The 18,908-nt window shown below is 44.2% G+C and overlaps 2 long non-coding RNA genes across 2 annotated transcripts; one reads left to right on the top strand and one right to left on the bottom strand.

Annotated features, from left to right (window-relative positions):
* Positions 1-354: 354 nt before the first annotated feature.
* Positions 355-12,782, bottom strand: LOC114677645 (uncharacterized). The gene is made up of 3 exons (XR_013416674.1): positions 12,744-12,782; positions 2,446-2,541; positions 355-2,328 (listed from the first exon to the last, which is right to left on the bottom strand). It is a non-coding gene; the product is annotated as an uncharacterized LOC114677645 (long non-coding RNA).
* Positions 12,229-14,701, top strand: LOC144340490 (uncharacterized). Its single transcript, XR_013416668.1, has 2 exons — positions 12,229-13,544; positions 13,931-14,701. It is a non-coding gene; the product is annotated as an uncharacterized LOC144340490 (long non-coding RNA).
* The last annotated feature ends 4,207 nt before the right edge of the window (positions 14,702-18,908 follow it).

Genomic DNA, 18,908 nt, shown 5'->3' with positions numbered 1-18,908 from the left:
TCCAGTAACAGGATAAATAAATTCTTAACTATGCTGCTATTTTATTTATTTAAAAAATGTGAGTTCGTGGGCTGGGCACGGTGGCTCACACCTGCAATCCCAGCACTTTGGGAGGCTGAGGTGGGTGGATCACGAGGTCAGGAGATTAAGACCATCTTGGCTAACACAGTGAAACCCCGTCTTTACTAAAAATACAAAAAAATTAGCCAGACGAGGTGGTGGATGCCTGTAGTCCCAGCTACTCAGGAGGCTGAGGCAGGAGAATGGCATGAACCCGGGAGGCAGAGCTTGCAGTGAGCCAAGATCGCGCCACTGCACTCCAGCCTGGGCGACAGAGTGAGACTCCATCTAAAAAAAAAAAAGAAAAAGAAAACAAAAATGTCAGTTCATGATCTGAGTAATTTGCCTCAGTATATTCAGGAAGGGCACTGGAAGTCCACTGATCTGATCAGAACAGAACCACATATATGAATGGAAAAAGTGGTCTTGTGTCCACCAATCCCAGGGGCTCACAGGATGCTGCCTAGAATGGGCTGGCTACAGCAACTCCTAGTTAATCCAGAAGTTTGAAATGAGTTCAATTTTGGGGGATTAAATTCTAATGAGAGGCAGAGAACAGGAAGATTTATGCTTTTCCATGCTAATCAATTGGCCCCATAAACATTTTCTTGTGCATGTTTTTGTAATTTCAAAAAAACTCAGTTGTTTTATCGGTAATGTCTTAGAGGTGCACACAGAGAGAGATGAGTATAATTGTGAAGCTAAGTTTTGTGAAGCACAAGGATGGCTAAAAAAGGGAAGGAACTGACCCCAGAATCCCACAGAGTAAGCCAGTAACCCTCAAGCCAAGAACGTGATGGCCACTGTTGTGCTTCAAAGGAAAAGCAGCCATCGGGGGAGCAAACAGAATTGCGTGAAGAGTAAGAGTGCAGATGGTGTCCCAAACACAGTGCTGAGATTCATGGAGAAGCACAGGAGGAAGCAACTGTGTAAGTATCCAGAGTCCTATGAAGGAGGGATTTCAATCCTCAAAGCCACCCTCTCCCATCTGCTAACAAGGATCAAGGCTTTTGTGGATGTAACTGGCTGTGGTTGATGGGAACCTCTGTGATCCCTATGGGGTTACACATAGCTTCAGGGAGGGGAATGAACACACATACAGCGAAGGGAAACCATTTGGGCCTTTACTGAAACCAATAGCTGATCCTTGGGTGAAAGTATGCATGTTCTGAGTACTGATGTTAATTACATAAAGACCTTGCTCAGACTTCATGTCACCTCGCACTGCTGGACTTTTGCCTTGACCTCAACTCTCACCAATGACCTTATGGGTAGTTTCTATGACCAGCTGACTTAAAAGGAAAATTCTGAGCTTCTTCATAAACATGCCAGCTTAGTGCATTGGTATGAGGCAGCAGTAGAGTGTGCCTGCAGTGTGGGCAACTCGGCAATGAGCAGAGACAGCGTTGAAGAGGGTCCTACCAATAGGCAGGTGGGGCTCTGATTCGCCCACTTTGTGTAGACAGAAGTGGCCTGAGGTGAGAATATGCACAGACTCATAGGCAACGGCAAATGGCTTAAACAGCGGGTCAGGGGCCCAGAAGGAGCAAGATTGGAAGATCAGGAACAGGAATATCTGGAAAGACGCATACAGTACACACAAAGTGCTAGGATCTTTTGTATGAGATGTTAATGCTCAGCAAAAATTAGCCTCTATACAAATAGTCTAAACAACCACATGTACAGGATGAATCATTCAGTACACATCAGCCAGCCTCTGTCCTTAACCATCCCAGTGCTCATGAAACAGGCTCTTGAAAGTAGTATCTATGGTGGCAGAGATGCACCCAAGGCTTGGGCTCCCTTCAGCATGGCTGACATGGTTATTGTCACAACCTACCTTCCAGCGATAAACAAACTCCAACAGATTACCTTCACTTACGGAGGTCAATGAGCAATTTGGTGGCAAAATGATTATACTTTTACTTTTTCACAATGAAAAAGTCAGGGGTTCTTTCAGATTTAGGTGACCTTGTATTAGGGGTATGAGTTTGTTCTTTCTTTCCACAGTGCCACACTCAGAACCATTATTCAAGGGCTCACATATGTATGATCTTCTAATAGGGGATCCACATAACATTGCCCCAGACTAAGAGACCTACTTTACAGCGAAGAGCGTCTGGCAGTGGACACATGACCATGAGACCTTCTGGTTCTACCCCATACTGCACCACACACGCTGCCAGCTGATAGAGCAGTGGAATGTTCTCTTGAGGGTGCAACTGGGTTTTATCTTCAAGATCACATCCTATCAGGATGGGTAATGTCCTTCAGGATGAAGCATACACTAAGGTTATGCCAGCAGCTGTTACATGGCGCCAAGTCTCCAACAGGTAGAGTAAGTCTCTAACAACCAGTGGTGGAAGAATGAATGACTATACTCACCAGCACTTCCAGTAACACACGTGGGGTGTTGGTGCTTCCCATCCCCTCGACATACTTAGCTTGTTTAGGAGTTTGGGATCCCAGAGAAGGAAGTTCCTACCATGGAACAGAGCACAAGTTACATTACGTTTAGGGGTATGTATTTTACCTGTTCAATTTGGGTTCCTCAGGCTAGGAGGCTGTTGGGAAAAGGAGGGGTTACTGTATAAGCAGGGATAATTGATCCTGATTATTATGAGGAACAGAACTTTAATTTCTGTCTTAATTTCTTGCTGAAACTGGTAACAGTGGTTGTGTCCAGGCAAGGAATTTGGAATAAATGTGGATGAGATGGAGGAGGAAATTTGCTTTTCACTCTCTACACATTTTTATTATTATAATCTTTTAAATCTTTTTCTTGTAGTAGCCATTCAAAATAAATTTTAAATTACAAATCAACTTCACATTTATTAAAACAATTTTTATTTCAATAGTGTTTGGGGGAAAGGTAGTTTTTGGTTATGTGTGTGAGTTCTTTAGTAGTGAATTCTGAGATTTTGGTGCACCATCACCCAAGCAGTGTACTCTGTACCCATTGTTGTCTTTTATACCTCACCCTACTCCCAAATATCACCAACAAGTCCCTAGAGTCCATTAAGTCATTTTGTATGTTTTTGTGATTTTTGCACATTGATTTTGTATCCTGAGACTTACTGAAGTTGCTTATCAGCTTCAGGAGATTTTGAGCTGAGATGATCAGATTTTCTAAATGTGCAAAACTCACAAGCATTCTTATACACCAATAACAGACAGAGAGCCAAATCATGAGTGAATTCCCATTCACAATTGCTTCAAATAGAATAAAATACCTAGGAATCCAACTTACAAGGGATGTGAAGGACCTTTCCAACGAGAACTACAAACCACTGCTCAATGATATACAAGAGGACACAAACAAATGGAAGAACATTCCATGCTCATGGATAGGAAGAATCAATAGTGTGAAAATGACCATACTGCCCAAGGTAATTTATAGATTCAATGCCATCCCCATCAAGCTACCAATGACTTTCTTCACAGAATTGGAAAAAACTACTTTAAAGTTCATATGGAACTATAAATAGCCTGCATTGCCAAGACAATCCTAAGCCAAAAAACAAAGCTGGAGACATCATGCTACCTGACTTCAAATTATACTACAAGGATACAGTAACCAAAACAGCATGGTACTGGTTCCAAAACAGAGATATAGACCAATGGAACAGAATAGAGCCCTCAGAAATAACACCACACATCTACAACCATCTGATCTCTGACAAACCTGACAAAAACAAGAAATGGGGAAAGGATTCCCTATTTAATAAATGGTGCTGGGAAACTTGGCTCGCCATATGTAGAAAGCTGAAACTGGATCCCTTCCTTACACCTATACAAAAATTAATTCAAGATGGATTAAAAACTTAAATGTTAGACCTAAAACCATTAAAACCCTAGAAGAAAACCTGGGCAATACCATTCAGGCCATAGGCATGGGCAAGGACTTCATGACTAAAACACCAGAAAGCAATAGCAACAAAAGCCAAAATTGACAAATGGGATCTAATTAAACTAAAGAGCTTCTACACAGCAAAAGAAACTACCATCAGAGTGAACAGGCAACCTACAGAATGGGAGAAAATTTTTACAATCTACCCATCTGACAAAGAGCTAATATCCAGAATCTACAAAGAACTTAAACAAATTTACTAGAAAAAAATCAAACAACTCCATCAAAAAGTAGGCAAAAGATATGAACAGACACTTCTCAAAAGAAGACATTTATGCAGCCAACAGACACACGAAAAAAATGCTCATCATCACTGGCCATCAGAGAAATGCAAATAAAACCACATGAGATACCATTTCACACCAGTTAGAATGGCGATCATTAACAAGTCAGGAAACAACAGGTGCTGGAGAGGATGTGGAGAAATAGGAACACATTTACACTGTTGGTGGGACTGTAAACTAGTTCAACCATTGTGGAAGACAGTGTGGCAATTCCTCAAGGATCTAAAACTAGAAATATCACTTGACCCAACCATTTGGTATTACTGGGTATATACCCAAAGGATTATAAATCATGCTGCTATAAAGACACATGCACATGTATGTTTAACGCAGCACTATTCACAATAGCAAAGACTTGGAACCAACCCAAATGTCCATCAATGATAGACTGGATTAAGAAAATGTGGCACATACACACCATGGAATACTATGCAACCATAAAAAAGGATGAGTTCATGTCCTTTGTAGGGACATGGATGCAGCTGGAAACCATCATTCTGAGCAAACTATCGCAAGGACAGAAAACCAAACACCGCATGTTCTCACTCATAGGTGGGAATTGAACAACGAGAACACTTGGACACAGGGTGGGCAACATCACACACCGGAGCCTGTCATGGGGTGGGGGGGGGAGGGATAGCTTTAGGAGATATATCTAACATAAATGACGAGTTAATGGGTGCAGCACACCAACATGGCACATGTATACATATGTAACAAACCTGCATGTTGTGCACATGTACCCTAGAACTTAAAGTATAATAAAAAAAATTTTTTTTAAGTCTCCCATTATTATTATGTGGGAGTCTAAGTCTCTTTGTAGGTCTCTAAGGACTTGCTTTATGAATCTGGGTGCTCCTGTATTGGGTGCATATATATTTAGGATAGTTAGCTCTTCTTAATGAATTGATCCCTTTACCATAATGTAATGGCCTTGTCTCTTTAAATCTTTGTTGGTTTAAAGTCTATTTTATCAGAGACTAGGATTGCAACCCCTGCTTTTTTATGTTTTCCGTTTGCTTGGTAGATCTTCCTCCATCCTTTTATTTTGAGCCTATGTGTGTCTCTGCACATGAGATGGGTCTCCTGAATACAGCACACTGATGGGTCTTGACTCTTTATCCAATTTGTCAGTCTGTGTCTTTTAATTGGAGCATTTAGCCCATTTACATTTAAGGTTAATATTGTTATGTATGAATCTGATCCTGTCATTATGATGTTAGCTGGTTATTTTGTTCATTAGTTGATGCAGTTTCTTCCTAGCATTGATGGTCTTTACAATTTGCCATGTTTTTGCAGTGGCTGGTACCAGTTGTTCCTTTCCATGTTTAGTGCTTCCTTCAGGAGCTCTTATAAAGCAGGCCTGGTGGTGACAAAATCTCTCAGCATTTGTTTTTCTGTAAAGGCTTTTATTTCTCCTTCACTTATGAAGCTTAGTTTGGCTGGATATGACATTCTGGGTTGAAAGTTCTTCTCTTTAAGAGTGTTGAATATCAGTCCCCACTCTCTTCTGGCTTGTAGAGCTTCTGCTGAGAGATCCGTTGTTAGTCTGATGGGCTTCCCTTTATGTGTAACCCAACCTTTTTCTCTGGCTGCCCTTAACATTTTTTCCTTCGTTTCAACTTTGGTGAATCTGACAATTATGTGTATTGGAGTTGCTCTTCTTGAGGAGTATCTTTGTGGCATTCTCTGTATTTCCTGAATTTGAATGTTAGCCTGCCTCGCTAGGTTGGGGAAGTTCTCCTGGATAATATTCCAAAGAGTGTTTTCCAACTTGGTTCCATTCTCCCCATCACTTTCAGGTACACCAATCAGACGTAGATTTGGTCTTTTCACGTAGTCCCATATTTCTTGGAGGCTTTGTTTGTTTCTTTTTACTCTTTTTTCTCTAAACTTCTCTTCTCACTTCTTTTCATTCATTTGATTTTCAATCACTGATACCCTTTCTTCCACTTGATCAAATCAGCTAATGAAGCTTGCGCATGCATCACGTAGTTCTTGTACCATGGTTTTCAGCTCCATCAGATCATTTAAGGACTTCTCTATACTGTTTATTCTAGTTAGCCATTCATCTAATCTTTTTTAAGGTTTTTAGTTTCTTTGTGATGGGTTCGAGCATCCTCTTTTAGTTTGGAGAAGTTTGTTATTACTGATCGTCTGAAGCCTTCTTCTCTCAACTCTTCAAAGCCATTCTCCATACAGCTTTGTTCTGTTGCTGGTGAGGAGCTGCATTCCTTTGGAGGAGAAGAGGTGCTCTGATTTTTAGAATTTTCAGCTTTTCTGCTCTGGTTTCTCTCCATCTTTGTGGTTTTATATACCTTTGGTCTTTGATGATGGTGGCATACAGATGGGGTTTTGGTGTGGATGTCCTTTCTGTTTGTTAGTTTTCCTTCTAACAGTCAGGACCTTCAGCTGCAGCTCTGTTGGAGTTTGCTAGAGGTCCACTCCAGACCCTGTTTGCCTGGGTATCACCAGCGGAAGCTGCAGAACAGCAAATATTGCAGAATGGCAGATGTTGCTGCCTGATCCTTCCTCTGGAAGCTTCATCTCAAAGGGGCATCCGGTTGTATGACGTGTCAATTGGCCCCCTACCAGGAGGCGTCTCCCAGTTAGGCTACTTAGGGGTCAGGGACCTACTTGAGGAGCCAGTCTGTCAGTTCTCAGATCTCAAACTCCATGCTGGGAGAACCACTACTCTCTTCAAAGCTGTCAGACAGGGACATTTAAGTCTGCAGAAGTTTCTGCTGCCTTTTGTTCAGCTATGCCCTGCCCCCAGAGGTGGGGTCTACAGAGACACACAGGCCTCCTTGAGCTGCGGTGGGCTCCACTCAGTTGGAGCTTCCCAGCCACTTTGTTTACCTACTCAAGCCTCAGCAATGGCAGACTCCCCTCCCCCAGCCTCACTGCCACCTTGCGGTTTGATCTCAGACTGCTGTGCTAGCAGTGAGTGAGGATCTGTGGGTGTGGGACCCTCCAAGCCAGGCACGGGATATAATCTCCTGGTCTGCCATTTGCTAAGGCCACTGGAAAAGTACAGTGTTAGGGTGGGAGTGTCCCAATTTTCCAGATACTGTCTGTCATGGCTTCCTTTGGCTAGGAAAGGGAATTCTCCAACCCCCTGCACTTCCCGGGTGAGACAATACCCCATCCTGCTCCGTGGGCTGCACCTACTGTCTGACAAGCCCCAGTGAGATGAACCCAGTACCTCAGTTGCAAATGCAGAAATCGCCCATCTTCTGCATCACTCACACTGAGAGTTGCAGACTGGAGCTGTTCCTATTTGGCCATCTTAACCTCCCACATGACACTTTCTTTAGCCACTGGTTGGTCAATGGGCACTTAGCTTGGTTCCATATCCTTGCAATTGTGAATTGTGTTGCTATAAACGTGTGTGTGCATGTGTCTTTTCCATATAGTTACTTATTTTCCTTTTGGTAGGTACCCAGTAGTGGGATTGCTGGGTCAAATGGTAGATCTAGTTTTAGTTCTTTAAGGAATTGCCATACTGCTTTCCATAGTGGTTGTACTAATTTACATTCTCACCATCAGCAGTGTAAAAGTATTCTCTCTTCACCACATCCATGCCAACATGTATTGTTTTCTGACTTTATAATTAATGCCATTTTTTTCTTTTTCTTTTCCTTTTTTTTTTTTTTTTTTTTTGAGACAGCGTCTTGCTCTGTCTCCCAGGCTGGAGTGCAGTGGTGCTATCTCAGCTTACTGCAATCTCTACCTCCCAGGATCAAGCAACTCTCCTGCCTCAGCCTACTGAGTAGGTTCAACTATAGGCACATTCCCCACACCTGGATAATATTTTGTATTTTGGTAGAGACAGGGTTTCACCGTGTCAGCCAGGATGGTCTCAATCTCCTGACCTTGTGATCTGCCTGCTTTGGCCTCCCAAAATGCTGGGATTACAGGCTTGAGCCACCACTCAGCCAAATTAATGCCATTCTTGCATGTATAAGGTGGTATCTCATGGTGAACCCCACATTTATTTAGCAAACATTTATTAGGCAGTTACTATGTGTCAGGCTCTCCTACGCCTCAGTGAGTGAAACATCAAAGATTCCACGAGGGGACTCAAAAAACAGGTAAATTCAGGCTACTATAATAAGTGCAGGAAAACTGCTTCCAGGAGGATGTAATGTCTAAACAGAGAACTGGATGAGGAACACAGTTAATCCAGGTGAATGGCAGGAGAAATCTTTTAGGGAATCAGTATCACAAACAAAGGCTCGGAAGACAGAGCACACAGGAAGTCTGGGGGAACTGCCAGCAGTTCAGGGTGGAGATTAGAGAGAAAGGAGCGCAGGGGCCAAAAGTAAGCTTGGAGCAGTGAGCAGATTCAATGACTAAGGCTTGTGGGGTTGGGGAGAACCTTGGCTTTTATCCGAGGACAATGTGCAACATTGGCAGCACTGAAGTCAGGAAGAACCTTGATCAGACCTGCATTCCAGAAGAATCACTCTGGGTTAAGTGTGAAGAATGAACTGAGAGATGCATGGAGACTGGATACATGGAGAAGAAGAGGTTCGAGGAAACCCTGGCGGGAACTGTAGGGAGAATATTAGGATGGAGGAAAGGGTAGAAAGGACCCTGAGAGATCTGAGTGATCAAGATCCACTGTTTCACACATGGAAAATGAAGTGGAAAAGGAGAAAGTTCCCCATGTGAACAGCACCCCATCTGGAAAAATGACATAAAACAAGCGAATTTGACCCATAACATAAGAGGTGCTGGGGCTCACATGGTATTGAGTGATCAGGGAGGAGTTTAGTTGAGTTCGCCTCTACAGACAGGTATTGAGTGCCAGGTATGCTGTCACAGGGACATAAGGAAATCAAAGGTATCTGCCTTATATCTTTGTGACCTACATGTCTGGTCCTGCTTAAGAACTATGCCAATCCCTGACTTCCCAGGGCCCTGACTAATTTTGTCTTGTGTCCATGTGGGAAGGGAGCTGAGGCTTGGCAAGAGGATCTTAGCCCATATGGTCCAAAAAATAGTAGAAAGATTTCTTTAGAAGACACACATTCCCTAATTAAATTGACTAATTTATCCATACAAGAGAAATAAAATCACTAAAAAATAAACTGAGTGAAGGAAAATAAATCAACGAAGTATAATTACCAGAAGTTTGTGGGATTCTGCATGAAAACAAGCTTGAAGAAACAGTGAAAGCAGAAGATTTGCCTAATAACAGTATGACACTCGAATGAAAAAAAAAAAAAAAACAGATAGGTTTAGTGGTGTTACTTCTTTACAGATGCAGGAGGTTTGAAAACTAATAGAGAAAAATATTTGGAGAGAACGCCATCTTAGCTTTCACACAGAATGCAAGACCAGCCTTTCCAGTGGGCATTTCTTGATTTTTGTTTCCAGGGCTTTGATTTCATAAACACAGCTCAGCTCTGCAGATCATCTGGCCCAGTCCGCGACCCAGGTTTGTAATGATCTTGTTCAGTCATGGTCCAGCCTGTGTGTAGAGACCCTAAGATGATGCCTGGTGATCCTGTCTCGTGGCATCTCATTCAGCTGAGAACCGGTGGGACCTAAACTTGCTTCTAAGCAACAGAATGTGGCAAAAATGATGCCACTTCTGTGATGAGGTCATAACAGCCCCACTCCTGTATTACTAGATGACTCTGTCTTCTGCCTTCTTTGTTTGCAAGTTTTGATGAAGCAGAAAGGCCTGTGTGGCAAGGAACTGAAGTCAGCCTCTGGCCACCAGCCAGTAAGGAACTGAGGCTGTCAGTCTAACAGGCATGGAGGAATGAATCCTGCCAACAATTGCTGGGGCTTGGAAGTGGATCCTTTCCCAGTTCAGCCTCCAGATAAGACCCAGCCATGGCATTCTGATGAAAATCATGTGAGAAAGCTGCATAGCTGTGTCTGGATTCCTGGCCTATAGAAATGTGGGATAATACATACGTGTTGTTGTAAGCTGCTAAGTTTGTGGCAATTTCTTTTTTTTTTTTTTTTTTTTTTTTTTGAGACGGAGTCTTTGCTCTGTCACCCAGGCTGGAGTGCAGTGGCGCGAACTCGGCTCACTACAAGCTCTGCCTCCTGGGTTTACGCCATTCTCCTGCCTCAGCCTCCCGAGTAGCTGGGACTACAGGCGCCCGCCACCTCGCCCGGGTAGTTTTTTGTATTTTTTAGTAGAGACAGGGTTTCACCGTGTTAGCCAGGATGGTCTCGATCTCCTGACCTTGTGATCCGCCCGTCTCGGCCTCCCAAGACAATTTCTTATATAGAAATAGATAGCTGAAAACACTTCCCACAGCTTTCATTGAGTTAAGTGACCCTTGGGGCCAGTTAGAACTTCTCTCATCCCCTTCCCTGTGGCAGCCCTTATCTTTCTCCTAGGTTGACATCCCGCTTTCTCTTTACCAGTGTAAATGTCAAGTTCTCTTACTATCTCCATTGCTGTCCTCTCACACCATCCAGGAGGCCCCACTAGGGAGTGGCAGACAGACAGGAGGAAGTGCCGTGGTCTGGGGTGTGGGTAGACTCCTCCTCATGGTTCAACCTTGAGTGTAGGTATTACCAGTTGGAAGAAGAGAGGTCAGGAATCATCAGGGATTGGAAGGAAATGAGTGAATACCCCACTGTTCTCAGGCCCATGCAGGCTGTGAAATAAAACAGTGATGAATAGACTCTACATGGCCCCCGCTGGTCTTTACCCTTCAGCATTCTAGATAGTGCACCTCATATGCCATGATGCAAACACCACTGACTCCCTCCATGGCAGATATAAATCTCCCTTTCCCCCGAATCCAGCAAGCACATTCTATCAGCCTATGGGTCACTTCAACCCCATGACTCCCCCGTCGGGACTGTGGCAAATGCAATAGACTCTGGTCCAGTCTCTGTGCCTGGAGAAGAAAGGGAAGCTGGTCAGAGCCCACAGGTGGTGACCCACAGGGAGCCAGTAGATGGGTATGAGGGTGAGTGTGAAAGAGCGGTCACGAGGGCTCAGCAGTCAGACTGTCTCCTTAGAGATATGAGTCACCCCATTGAGAGTTACTAAACTTCCTAGTGACCTCAGTTTCCTTGTCCGAAAATGGGGCTGATAGCTGTCTCTAGGTCATAGGGCTCTTGTGAGGTTTAAATGATTTAATTCATGTAAATCTCTTAGGAACGTGACTGACACTTTTTTAAAGGCACAATTCTGTAAAAGAGTGGGACCCATCCATTTATGTCCTGTTTCCTTATTCCAAGTGTGATGAAACCAGCTCTCCCCAACACTTCTCCTGATCCCCCTTCCATGCCTGCCGGTGGAGAGCTGTTCTGTCCCTTACAACCTACAGTGTAGGGAGCAACCAGGTAAAGGCCAGGTGGTACCAAGTATGAGGAAGTCACAGAGTAACACACACACACACACATACATACATACCCATACCTGCTTATATACATAAATATGTACAGATACATACATATACGCACTTATAAACACACACATACCCACAGACGCCCATACCTGTTTATACATCCACATGGGCACAGATAGACACACGCACATTACACACTTCCAATTCATTAATTCAGTTTGGGGCCTGGGTAATTCCAATTCAACCTCTTTTAAGAAATGTAAGAATCTGAAAGAGAAAGACCTGAGAATTTTTGTCCCACAAGAGACAGACCCACTTCCCAGGCACTGTGGGACTTTCTGAGACCCATGTGGCCCTGCTCCTGGAAGCTCATGGAGAAGCGGGAAAACCTGACTTTAGATCAAGATTCTGGAGCCCAAAGGCAGCCCCAGGAACTGGCCTTCCCTGGGTACCGGGCCTCCGGGAGTCCAGCAGGTCCCCTTCCTCCTATCTCACCGACAACGTCTCAGCCTGTCTTCCACAGCCAGGGGCCCCTCCCAGGCTTTGCTGCACAGCAGGAGTCTCCACGGGGCTCCAGAAGGAACAGGAACAGAGTTTAACTCAACCCCCTCGGGTGAGGCACCCTGAGGTCCAGTTTTTTGGTTCTAACATTGGTGATATCACTTTTCAGTCTTAAAATGTCTGTTTCTTTTCTGATTTGCAAAAAGATTTATAACTTTTGATACATGTGCTACGTTCTATTAGAACCTAGCAGTCCTGCGTAGTACTTTCATCCACTGTGTCTCTGATTCCGTTTCCTGGTGTTTTATCTTCCGGTTGAGTTAAAGACTATATGTAATTGTTGGCCACAGAGGACCAGGAAAGAAAAAGATTCCCAGTGAAGCTGGACCCATGTACATCACTGTTGACAAGAGTAACTACTGTCCTCTCCTGTTTACCTCCCTGCACTCCTTCTCTCTGTCCTCCCGCCCCACCCACCCTAGGGACAGCCTCAGGAGCCTGGGCCAGAATCCCCAACCCCGCAGTAGAAATGCTGAGGAGGAGGAGGAGGAGGAGACTGTGTTCGGTCCCCTCGTTCCTCAAATATGGATGCCTCCAAGGAACATAATTTCAGCTCCGAGAGGCTCTGACGTGCGGCCCGGAGGACCCCAGTACCTGCCGGTAGTAGCGTCTCCTTGCCATGCTCCAGGTGTCTGAACAACCACCTAATGCAGTGACCTATCAGGGCTTCCCTTGTGGCCTCCGCGGTCCAGAACCTCTCCCAAGTGCACTGGATCCTCCAAGCGCTTTTTGAGCCGCTGTCCAGGTCTGCAGGTCCTCGTTCAGGGACATGAAATCTCCCTGTCGTAGGTGGACTGAAAGTGTCCCCCGAGGAAGCTCCTGTCCGGAGTCACCACCCAGCCAGGCAGTAGCATCTGCAGGTGCGGTGCCCTGGACCTGCCCTAGGGCAAGCCGGAGGCGGGGCCGGGGAGGGGAGAGAGGTCTCCCCGCCCACGCCAGCTCCTTCCTCCCTCTTTGATTGGTCACAGCACAAATCAGTCATGATCCAGATGGAAAGAGAAACCTGGAGCAAAATGTCCCCTGCGCTTCCCCACCTTAGAGGGATCAGCTGAGGCCCCGACCCCCATCCCTGGGAGATCCGGGCTCGTACCTCTGGGGTCGGGGATGCGGGGGCCAATACCTGTGCCCGGAGTCTGAGGTCACTCACCGGCTGACCCTGGTGGTGGTGTCGGCCCAGGAACCTCAGGCCCCTCAGTAACACATTCCCTGCGGTCTTCGAGAACTTTCCTCAGGGCGCCCACAGCCCTGTCCCATCTTCTCCACCCGCGGCGCCCGCGGCTTCACGCTCTGATTCTCGTCGCGACTGTAGAAGCTCAGGAACTGCGTGTCGCCCACGAAGGCGCCGCTTGGGAGCTCAGGGCCCACATGGTGAAGGCGCAGCCCGACCGCCTTCAGGTACCCGGGCTGCGGGCCTGGGCTCCGGGAACCCACACGTTGCGGGCGGGAGAGGCGCAGGGAGCCTGGGACGCCGCCCCGCTCCTCTCGGGTCCCCACCCGCCCCTGTCTCTGGGACGCCCTCGCTCCGCCTCCCCGCGGGGCCCCAGCCTCCCGAGCTCCCTCCCACGTCCCCGCCCGGCACCGGAGCCGCTCACTTGGGAGCTTCTTACTGTGTCGGGGAAGGTGGGAAGGGGACAGAGGGACGGGAACCAGGGGAGGGTGGCGTGGGGCGGCGGCTCTGGGACAAACGACCTGAGGAGTCTGCAGACCCCAGCCCGGGGCGGAGGCGTCGCGAGAGGAGCTGCTGAGCCCTCCAAGTCGCCCTTTCCCTCTTGCCTCCCCAGCCCAGTTCATCCTGATCCTCTCCTCACCAGCCCAGGTCTCCCCAAGTCAGGGTCCGCAGAGGAGCAGGAAGGGAATTCCGGGACACAGGACCCGGCTTCTCCGGGTATCTTGGATCCAGGGAGGATCCTGGAGATCTCCCACTTTATGAAGCTCATCCTCCACTCACTCTGATGGCTTTTCTAGAACCCGGGACCCAATGGAAACCAGATAGGACGCCGTCCTCAGTCCTGGGGGAAAATCAAGAGCAAAGGGTGAGAGGTGGCCATGGGGTCAGGGAAACTCCTGCAGAATTCTCAGGAGAGGGAAATCTTCAGAGCTGCGACTTTGGCTTAGTTTGTCTTCCCCGCCAGCCACCTGTCCTAGAGCTGGAGATGCTTAAGTTTAAACCAGAGACTTTGGATATTTTTGCTGAATGACATAATCCTTGTCTTTCTCTCCTGGAATCGTGGGTCCAGACCACCACAGTGATCCAGTCGGCCCACTCTCCTTCTTCTCTCACTCCCGTCTCTCTCCCTGAGCTGGACTCTCCGCCCACCCTCACACTCTGGAAAAGTGCAGTGGTGTGAGCATGGCCCTGGGGCAGGATTGTCTGGGTGCAAACCCAGCTCCATCCCTACTTGTGTGTGATCTTCATTCCTTGGCATTAACTATAAAAGAGAAAAATAACAGGCACAAGCCATAGATGTGTAGTCAGAATAAAATGAATTGGCATTTTTTAAAATGCTAAGACCACTATTTGACACATAGCACAATAAAAGTGTAAAATGTTATCATTCTTGTCATTTCTTTAGGCACTTTTTCTTGAGCTCTTCCTCTTCTCTTTGGGTTCCCATGAAAATTTACCCTGTCAGAAGCTGATGTCAGCAAGAGACCTCCTCTTGGGAAATGCTGGCTCAGGGTAGGGCCTCCCTTTTAGTAAAGAGAAAAACTGATGGTGGACCAGTAGCTAGTGAGTCAGAGTCCATTTTATTTAATCAAGATCACCTACCTAGAATTAACTCCATTTTGATAAGGACATGCATCTCACAGATAAGCCCAATGTAATTTATGAGGAGATTGCTTTGATTTATTTGTGTAGAACTTACTCTAGTGCCTTTCACAGAGTCTTGCAACACATTTCAAATCCCTGGGTCTCATTTCACACTATCTGCCTCATAGAGTGAAGATGATGAGAAGTGTCTTCATACTATATTCACTCGTTTGTCTGTCAGAGTCACAGTCATATATTACATATGCAGATATTTTTCCTAGAAGTTTGAGTTTATTGATATATATTTTAATCTGGAATAGATAGATATTATGTAACATTTTTGTTTTTACTATCTCTAAGTTACACATGTTTAAGTAGTCACTACTGATACCTATGCATTATCTCTCTTGGCACGTGACAATGACATAAAAATTGTACATTCTACTTTAGTTTTCAGGAATTATTAATTATGTAGTTTGGATCATCCCTCCCATTGAGTACTACTGGGCAAGTGGGAAAAGAGTACATATTTGAAAAATCTGATGGAAAGTATGGAGGGGCTAACCAAGCAGTAAAGATGTGCCAGGCTGGGAACCAGCAGAAGGCAGAAATCTAGAAGAGCAAGTTGAGCTGAGGGGCCGCTTTTGTCTTGGGTGATGTTGGCTGCTCTGGGCAGTGTCTGAGACCTTCGAGGGCTAGGTGGATAAAGGCTACATCTAAAGGCTGCAGGGTGTATTTGTGGCACTGTAAATCCCTGGGTTTAGGATGGGTCCCAAAGGACTGACGCATAAGAGCAACACAGTCAGTTCTCAGGAGTTGAAACTCAACTTTTGTTTGGGTGAGCCAGTAGTTTTCACTGCTGTTACTGAAAATTGTAATTGAGGATCTTCCCAGTGTTGTAAAGAAGAAAAGAAATACACATAAAAAGGTTTGAAAAAAAGGCACAGAACTCTTATAATTTGCAAATGGTAATATGCTGAATGCAGAAAATACAAATGATTAGAACACGCTTGAAGCTAATAAGATATTTTTGCATGGTAGGTAGAAGAAATTATAGAGCTGTTTTGCACAGATAGAAAATGAAAATTTTTTAAAAATTGATACAGCAAAAGTGCATACATATAAACTTCTAAAACTAAACCTAACAAATTCTATACAAGATATCAATTGGGATATTTAAAAAACTCTACTGAGTAATAATAGAAGACAGTAATTAAAGAAGACAATGAATTAACTGAATCAATTTACCAAGATCCTGGTTTGGACGATTCAATATAATAATGACATTAATGGCCGGGCACTGTAGCTCACGCCTGTAATCCCAGCACTTTGGGAGGCTGAGGCAGGTGGATCACGAGGTCAGGAGATCGAGACCATCCTGGCTAACATGGTAAAACCCCGTCTCTACTAAAAATACAAAAAATTAGCCGGGTGTTGTGGTGGGCGCCTGTAGTCCCAGCGCTCTGGAGGCTGAGGTAGGAGAATGGCGTGAACCCAGGAGGCAGAGGTTGCAGTGAGATGAGATCGTGCTACTGCACTCCAGCCTGGGCGACAGAGCGAGACTCTATCACAAAAAAAAAAAAAAAAAAGGACATTAGTTTCCTACGGTGCTCTAAGAACTCAAATACATCTTAATCAAATATTTATCAAGCATTTTTGTGACACATTGCCAATTTTAAGCCTTATATCAAAATATGAAAGACAAAAAGTAACTGTGACACTCTAAATAAGAATAATATGCAGAGAGAATTTCCTTGGCAGATATTAAGACTTATATTAGAGTTTTTAATTGAGAGAGTCGGGATGTTGAGAGAGTCGGGATGTTGAGACAGGGGTAGTAAACTACAACTTTGGAACAGAATAGAAAGCCCTGAACGTATGTATGGCAGAGGCAACATTACAGATCGGTGGGTAAAGGAAAACAATTTAGAAAATAATTTAAGAACAATGGGTTATCTATATGGAAAAATGCAATTGTACTCATCTCTTATAAAAAAAAAAAAGTGCTATTGTACTCATCTCTTTAATATAGTAGAGTATCTTCACTACATTTAGTGTAGGGAAAGATTTTTATACAGGGTACAACAAAGTATTAACCCCAGGGTAAACTTTGACAGGATTAAAGACATTAAAGTTGAGCTCCCAGATTATTTGGGGTTTTCCATTCCCCAGGGGACAGCGATAAATGACTAAATGTTCCCCTGGGAAAGGCCTGTAAAAAGAATGTATCTTGGAGTGAATTATAGGGTCTTTTCTCAAAGGCACCAGCCTTCTGCTTATTTGAGGGGCTCTGACATATCAACTGGCTTTGGTGTAGCTACTGGATAAGAATTTCTGAATATCCAGGACTCGAGGTTGGTGACTGTTCAGGAGACCTAGCACTTTTTATACCTGTATGTGTCATGTGGCACCTTACTGCCTTGGTGAGGGGGCATCCTCTCAGCCCTTCAGGGAGATGTGGTTAGGAGATGTTAAGTAGCTTGCACATAATGGATACATTCCCACTTTTCCGTCTCTCTGAGTGGTGTTCAGACACTTTCCTCTGCAGTATGCCTGTGATAGGGATTCTGTTGACATAGGCTAGTCTTTTTCACCAATTGTTGCATATAGCAAAATCTGGAGAGATGATTTCTTTTAATAAACTCAAGGCTTTAGCCTGTTATATTAGAATAATATCTGGGCCTGTGTAGTTTTGCTATAATTCCCAGATGATTTAGATACATACGAAATATTGAGAACCACTGCTTTGAGCCACTAGTTTTTAACTTGTCTGCTGATTGGAGTCAAACCTGGAGAGTTTTCGAAACAATACTGTTTCCAGGATCCTACTTTTGATGAATTAGATTCAATTGGTTTTATGTGCTGATCTAGACCTGGGGCTATTTAAAATCTCCCATGTGATCAAAAGTGTAGTCAAATTTGAGAAACACTGTGCTAGGCCACAGTTGAGTTCGGGTTTTAATTAGCTAACCCGGCTGACTATTAGCATCACTCTGAGGTTTTCAAAATAACACATTTAATCTAAGATACTGGGTGAAGATCCCATATTAATGAATCCAGGTCAATCATGTCTCATTTCTCCCTGTGTCAATACTGAAAGCCCTGGGGAGAAATCCCTCCAACCAGTGCTCCTCTTCACTCTCTCCATGATGATGCTCCCATTTAGCCGATCCCAAATAAAAGCCAGACAGCAAGGTTGCCTTTTGTCATCCAGCAGGCCATGCAGCACAGTGTCCAGGACACAGAGCAGGGAGAGTATATGGAGCGTGGATCAGGAGGGCACAGAGAAGATGCCAGCAGACCTGCCCTCTCCATTGAACTCAAAATACAATGGATTTCCTAGCTAGTGCAATCAGGCAAGAGAATGTATAAACTACATGAATTAATAAAAGCTTTAAGCAAAGTCATTGAATTAAAACTATAAAAAATTATTTATATTTATACATACCACAACCGACACTGAAATTCAACAAAGAAAGAGATACTGTGAATTAGCACAATATTTCAAGATCTTTGGAATAAATCTACTAAAAGATACACAAGCAAAAACAGCAATACTTTATTTAAGAGTATTTAATAAATAAACATTCCATGTTCATGAATTATAAGTCTCAATGTGGCAAAACTTGTCAGTACTCTCCAAATCTGGTTACTGAATGAAATCTCTATTAAAAATAGAATTTTTAAAGGTACTTGGAAAGGTGCTTGTCAAGCTAGGAAAGTTGCCAATGATAGAAAAATCACTCTTGAAGTGAAAACTCAAAATTTATGGATTTACTTCAATGTATAGAGAGACATATTATAAAGCCATGGATTATCTCAGGATGATGAAAATGTTCTAAAATTAAATGTGCAGATTTAAAACTGAATATGTGAAAAGTCATTGAATTGTATACTTTAGATGGGTGAATAGTATGTGATTTATATCTCAATAAAGTTTAATGAAGAAAACATAATGAGATATTTTGAAAAATCCACTAGAATTTCTATATTAAAATCAATGAATG

The sequence above is a fragment of the Macaca mulatta genome, chromosome 4, assembly GCF_049350105.2.
Source record: "Macaca mulatta isolate MMU2019108-1 chromosome 4, T2T-MMU8v2.0, whole genome shotgun sequence".
Lineage (NCBI taxonomy): Eukaryota > Metazoa > Chordata > Mammalia > Primates > Cercopithecidae > Macaca > Macaca mulatta.
Note: the sequence above shows the minus strand (reverse complement) of the source record. Positions and strands in the feature narration are given on the sequence as shown.